Source organism: Culex pipiens, chromosome 3 (assembly GCF_016801865.2).
Source record: "Culex pipiens pallens isolate TS chromosome 3, TS_CPP_V2, whole genome shotgun sequence".
Lineage (NCBI taxonomy): Eukaryota > Metazoa > Arthropoda > Insecta > Diptera > Culicidae > Culex > Culex pipiens.
Window position 1 is genome coordinate 180,749,295 of NC_068939.1, and position 7,043 is coordinate 180,756,337.

At 30.3% G+C, this 7,043-nt stretch overlaps 1 protein-coding gene across 1 annotated transcript in view; it reads left to right on the plus strand.

Moving 5' to 3' along the window:
* The window catches only part of LOC120423934 (nuclear cap-binding protein subunit 1), a 44,676-nt gene that overhangs the window by 1,878 nt on the left and 35,755 nt on the right, over positions 1-7,043 (plus strand). The gene's annotated exons all lie outside the window — the stretch shown is intronic.

A 7,043-nucleotide genomic window follows, 5' to 3' on the forward strand; every position in this document is an offset into this window, starting at 1 on the left:
TTACGTGCTTTACCCTTAGGGCATTGCCACTGCTAGGGGAAAACTTGCTCCCAATAGGGTCCTAAAGCCTTACGTTATAGGTATCATACAAAAGGCTGATTCCTGATCACTTTTTTTTTTATTTTCATGCCAAAAAAATGTCAAATGAAAATTTTAAAACGAAATTTGAAGGAATTTTCTAAATAAAACATTTCTATTTTATTTAATTTTTGATTTTTTTAAGTTTGGATTTTTTTAAAATATTAAATTTTCAAAAATATTTTTGGATTTTTAGTTTTTTGTTTAAATTTTGTTATTTTTTTGATTTTTGATTTTTCAAAAAAAAAGCTTAAAAAAATACAAAATTTTAAATCCTGGTCATTTTAAGAATTTGAAAATTCAAATAATTTTGAAAATTCTAAGACATCTAAAAATATAATAAATCTTAAAATTCTGTTTTTTGAAAGAAATTTTGAAACATTATATAAATTTTATCATTCTGAAAATTATTATACACCTAAATAATGAAAAATAAAAATAAAAATGCTCTAAAAAATTGATAAAAATTGCAACAATTAAAAAAAAAAATCCAAAACATCGAAAAAATATCTATTAATTTAATGTTATTAAAATTCGAAATAATAATTAAAAAAGAAATGATGAATTATTTTTTTTAAGAACATCCAAATCCTGTAAAAAAATACTTAAAATAAAAAAAGTTAATTTTGAAAATTCTTTTGTTTTTAAGAATAATAAAAAAAAAAATTCTTATTAATTTAAAACCACTGAAAATTTTGAAATTATTTTTTTTACTTTTTTTTCAAATAAATAATCCTTCAAAATTCCCTGGGCCTTGTAAAGTCATGGGGCATGATTTGATCCTAGTGCATTAGTTAAAATTTGGGTATACATTCTTTTTTTTAAGCACTATGGACACCACTTCATGCTACGAGAACTCGCTTTGGCGCAGCCCCAGGGCTTAAGCGTTGACCGATAAGCTGTCTTCGTGAACTAGGTAGTTCTCCGATAGTGAAAATATCACAATTGCACAAGAAACCGCTGCTTCTGTGACTTTTTCACTATCACAATGTGGGATTTAGGTGGGACTTCAGGATAGTACAATTGATTTGTTGCTTGGCACTAGCATTTAAAATAAATCTGTATGCTTTCCAAATCTATTTGGCAGAGGCGACTCGTGCCCGAATGAAGCACCTGTTCAATGTTGAAATTTTTTTTATAGTTTGTTTTTTCCTATGGCTATTATTTTCACGTTTTAATATTTTTATATTATTATAATTTTCTGTTTATGCAAATAATATATTAAAATTATGATTAAGACTTTTTTTCTCGTTAAAATGTATTTATAAGACATAATCATTAGCGTGGCGTGGGGAATGTGGAATAATAAGGCAATTGCTTCGCCTTCCTTATCGAAATTCAAGGGAATTTATTGAATATTGTACTGAATTTTAAAATATTCATCAGGATGTTCAGAAAAAAATACCACATCCTTCAGAAAAGAAATGTGTTTGTTGGGCTTTTTTAAGCTCAACAAATTTTGAGTTAACTTGGTTACTTGAGGACAAAGATATTTAAAAATTAAATTTGCATTCGGAAATGATTTGTTAATCTCATTTTACTTTTTACTTTCTAGAACCAGGTCGTATCGCTTTTGGTCCTATGTCAATTTATTAGAGAATTGAATTTACTCACTATCCTGCCAAAGAGAATTTCAACTGCTTGTAATGTCCTCATGTTTTCGGAATTTAATTTTTGACGCGAAAAATAAAATAATATTGATCTGAATTCGAGATAATGAAAATATTTGTTTTTAGCAAAGGTGAAAAAAAGAATGATTTCAGAGCAAATTCATGCTACAAAATATATTCAACTAGAGTGAACCGGGACTACAGTCTGGATAAACACAGTCGTTTTTGAAGCATTTAATAGCATCACATCATAAACGAATTTACACATTTTTCTGGACTGCATCCACTTTAAATAATAAAACCATAAAAAAGAACGATCAAAATCATGGTTGAATCTACAGCCATAATTCTTCACATGTGTCCCGATTCTCCCCAGATGACAGTGATGTTGGAAAAAGCATCCAACTTTTTTGTTTCAATTGTTTCAATTCAATCTATCAATCACACTATCTAAACTTAACATTACATCACTTTCCAGTAGTGCAGGAATCTACTAGTAACCAAGAAGAACGAAGACGTGCAACACGCGCAGTTGAACATTCCAGTTTTAGAACGAGCCATCGCCAGTCTGCGCAAAACAGCCTGATGCCTAAAAGTGCGCCAAATATCTGTCGTGCTCTCGCGCTCTCTCATTTATTCACGCTCTCAACGTGCTGTCACCGCGCTGGCTTGTTTACCTTTTGCATGCAACTCCCTGCTGAGCTGAGTCAGCTGAGTCGGCAGGGGCCTGGGGGTGGCATTTCGCTCTCTCCCAAAAAATGCTGTCAGTTCACACTCTCACGTTGAACCAGATTTACCAACACATCGATACCGCCGCTGCGTATGAATAGGAAGCTCTTTACATGTGTTGAAGTTTTTCTGTATGGAGATTTTATCCCCAAGGTTCAGAGGGACGAGCATTTGCGCGTGGCCCGCAAGGCTGCTCGAATTTTTGGCTTTAGTATTGGTGGGTGGAAAAGAGTAAAGGGTGGCGGGCCAAAGCTTTTTCGGTGCATGTAGTGCTGCTGAACATAGGGCGTTGATTTTGTTAACGTGAGCTTATATTCAAACAAAAAGCTCCGCAATAATTAAATAAAAATTATCCGCTTGAAATCGGCTACCTGTTCAATGAACAGGTTGAACCGGTGGACGAGTCGCCTCTGCTATTTGGAAAGTTGCAATTGTTAAGTTAGAGTAATGCTGTCAATAAACTTTGATTGATGTAGAATACTAGGCATTCTTTTATGTCAAATTGTCCATAGAGTCTCGATCAATCAATAATGTAATGATATCGGACAAAATTCGTTGATCTGTTGAACTAACGGTTTTCGTATTATGGTTGTATCGACCATTGTTGCGAATCGAGGAACTACGGATCTTTTGACGTAAATGGTCATTTCTTTTTCAAATCGCGATTTCTATCCTTTTTGTATATCAGTTCAATCATCATCAGTTTTGATAGAAGTAGTTTTACAACAGTTAAAGGAACGTTTAGTTTTGACCATTAAGTTTAGAGGATTTTAGATTAAAATTTAGATTTTCAATCCAAAGTAGTTAGCCAATGAATATTTGGACTTAAATGAATAATTGAATAAGTTGGACTTATGAATAACACACAACTGTGCATTTATTCTAGAGTCAGATCCATATAGCGTCGGTGTTTATTTGGTCGAAGTGTACTAATTCATTGGCAGATCTGATTCTAGTTGTAATGTACGACAAGACTACTGACGGACGTGACAGGACGAGGGCCCAGTTTAGAGGTTTCAACATCAACGATGTGCGGCTAGACCACCCTCCCAAAAAAAAAAAAAAAAATGTTTAGGAAATTAATAAAAATATAAAATATAAATTCTACATTTGAAACAAATATAATTCAATCTATAATTACCTAAAATTAAAAAAAAGGTATTTTAAAGAATTCTAAAAATTTGAAATAAATCTGATACATTATAAAATTTTGAGAATTAAAAAAAAAATAGAAATTTTAAATATTTTATAAATCTGAAATTTCTTTAACAACAAAATCATTATTAAATTCTGAAACAAAAAGCAGAATTCTTTAAAGCTTTAAAAATTCTTTAATTTTTTAAAAATAAAACGAAGAATTTCAATCAAACAAAAAGTAAATTCAAAAAGTTTTTGAAAATTTTAATAATTCTATAAAAAAGAAATACTTATTTAAAAAAAAATCATAAAATTAAAAAAAAAACATTAATTTAAAACAAAACTAAATTGTATGACTTTTAAGTTATAATTAAGTTACTGAAAATTCTGGTAATTCTCAATAATCTAAGAATTGTAAAATATTTATGAATCGTAAAAAAATATAATTGTGAAAATTTTATGAATGGTCAAAAATCTTTAAACTGCAAGTATTTAAAAAATAAATATTCTAAACATTCTGAAATTTTCAAAATTCTGAGCACTTTAAAAGTTAACAAGATCGAACTTTATTTTTGAATTTTGGAAATTCTAAATTATTAAATCATAATTTAAATTCTCTAAAATTTGTTTTAAAATATTTTTGAATGAAAATTTTTAAAAATATCTACAGTTATATTTTTTTTAAATTTCAACATTTTCAATAAATTCAAATTCCGAAAAATAACAAAATTAAAAAAAAAATTGAAAAAATAAAATAAAGAAAATACAAAAGTTTAAAAATAAATGAAAACTGCCAATTCTATAATCATATAAAAAAATAGATTTAGAAAGTTTTGATAATTCAAAACATTCTGCAAATTACTAAAAAGTTCAAAATTCTAAAAAAAAAATCAAGCGTCAAAAAATATGTAAAAAAATAAAGAAAATTCAAAAGTTTAAAAATAAAAGAAAACTGCCATTTCTAAAATAAAATCATAAAAATAGATTTAAAATGTTCTAACAATTCTAAACATTTTAAAAATTACTAAAAATTCTATGAATGACGTCACAAATTACAGAAATTCCTCAAAATTCTAAAAAAATAAAACTAAAAATTCTCAAATGAAAAAATAAATATGAAAATTCTGGATTTTTTAAATGTTGATTTTCTTAAGTATTATTACCTGGGTGATGAATAGAGAGGATGCGTAACGTGATTTTCGAATGATCCCACTTTGTTTACATCTACAAAGTAGCAGGTTGTTCTAGGTTGTTCTAGCACAAGCATGACTTTTTTCTTACTAGTGAATGAGCTGTTTTATAATTAATAGCATGTTTTTTATTTTGTCTAGTTTTTGTTTTTTTTTTATTGCTGGAAAAATGTGTGTTTTCAAGTTTTGATCGGCTATAAAAGGTTTTTCTTTTTACGGGTGACGAAGTACTGCGATGAGAGTGTCATTCTGCGATGTTGCAGATAAATTCTCTGGCTGATTCTGGAACCCTGCAGCTCTTCCTGGTTCAGCGAAAAAGCTGAGCCAACAAGCAGAGAAGATTTTCACTAAACCAGTAGGGTTTCAAACGGAATCAAACAATAAAGACAACTTCTGGATCGATCCAACAGTATCGACTCCATAAACAACTTCCATTCATAATAATAAAAAAATAAGGACGATCTCGCTTTCAACTTTCTCAAGTTTTCCTGACTTTAACTCCAGATTCTCAAAAGCCAAACTTTTTTCATTTTGCAAAAATTGAAACAATTTTTGATGATTGATTACAATACTCTCTACTTTTGGCGAACAATAAATTGGTTCCACTTTGACAGTTCGAAATTGAGGCCGTTTTGCGAACCACTATTCAGCACCCAGATTATTACTCATAAAAAATCAAAAACCTTTTAAAATTCAAAAACAGCAAAAAAAAAAACATTTTTTAAATTCTGAATATACAACAAAAAAATTAAAATCCCTGGGCCTTGTAAAGTCAAGGGGCATGATTTGATCCTAGTGCATTAGTTAAAATTTGGGTATACATTCTTTTTTATAAGCACTATGGACACCACTTCATGCTACGAGAACTCGCTTTGCCGCAGCCCCAGGGCTTAAGCGTCGACCGATAAGCTGTCTTCGTGAACTAGGTAGTTCTCCGATAGTGAAAATATCACAATTGCACAAGACACCGCTGCTTCTGTGACTTTTTCACTATCACAATGTGGGATTTAGGTTGGGACTTCAGGATAGTACAATTGATTTGTTGCTTAGCATTAGCATTTAAAATAAATCTGTATCCTTTCCAAATCTATTTGATGTTAAAGTTAGTTGCAATTGTTAAGTAAGAGTAATGCTGTCAATAAACTTTGATTGATGTAGAATACTAGGCATTCTTTTATGTCAAACTGTCCATAGAGTCTCGATCAATCAATAATGTAATGATATCGGACAAAATTCGTTGATCTGTTGAACTAACGGTTTTCGGATTATGGTTGTATCGACCATTGTTGCGAATCGAGGAACTACGGATCTTTTGACGTAAATGGTCATTTCTTTTTCAAATCGCGATTTCTATCCTATTTGTATATCAGTTCATAAATTTTTATTGTGTTCGATATAAGTAGTACTGCAACAGTTAACGGAATGTTTAGTTTTGAACATTAAGTTTAGAGGATTTTAGATTAAAGTTTAGATTTTCAATCCAACGTAGTTAGCAAATGAATATTTGGAAATAAATGAATAATTGAATAAGTTGGACTTATGAATAACACACAACTGTGCATTTATTCTAGAGTCAGATCCATACAGCGTCAGTGTTTATTTGGTCGAAGTGTACTAATTCATTGGCAGATCTGGTTCTAGTTGTAATGTACGACAAGACTACTGACGGACGTGACAGGACGAGGGCCCAGTTTAGAGGTTTCGACATCAACGATGTGCGGCTGGATCACCCTCCCAAAAAAAAAAAAAAAAAAGAATATACAACAAAAAAATTAAAATCATTTGTGACTAACTTTCAATTAGTAAGTCAGTGATTGGCACTCTTGATTTTTTTTGAAGGTTTCCTATAAAAATATGAAAGACAATAGTTTATAGGTCCTTAAAAAAACTCTAGAAATGTCAAATGAGTTGCCAAATTTTCGATAAGTCCTGCATATTTTTTTTTGGGACTTTTTTTCCAAGCGGTTAGTCAAAAAATGCTCCGAAGAAGAAAAAAAACATATCATAGGTTCATGGACACTGTTTTTGAATCGCGGAAAAGGACACATTAAAAACATAGAAACCCTGTCCTATCTAACACTACAATAATTTAAAAATAGTATTTTCCTTTTTGCAACTCAAATTTTACATCAAAACAAAGTTTTGTGGAAAAAATATGCTTAAAAATCAACTCTTGATAATAATACACTTAAGGGACCATCCATAAACCACGTGGACACTGTAGGGGGGGGGGGGGGTAAGCGATTGTCCACGCTCCATACAAAAAAGATTTTTTTTGTATGGACAATTGTCCACGAAG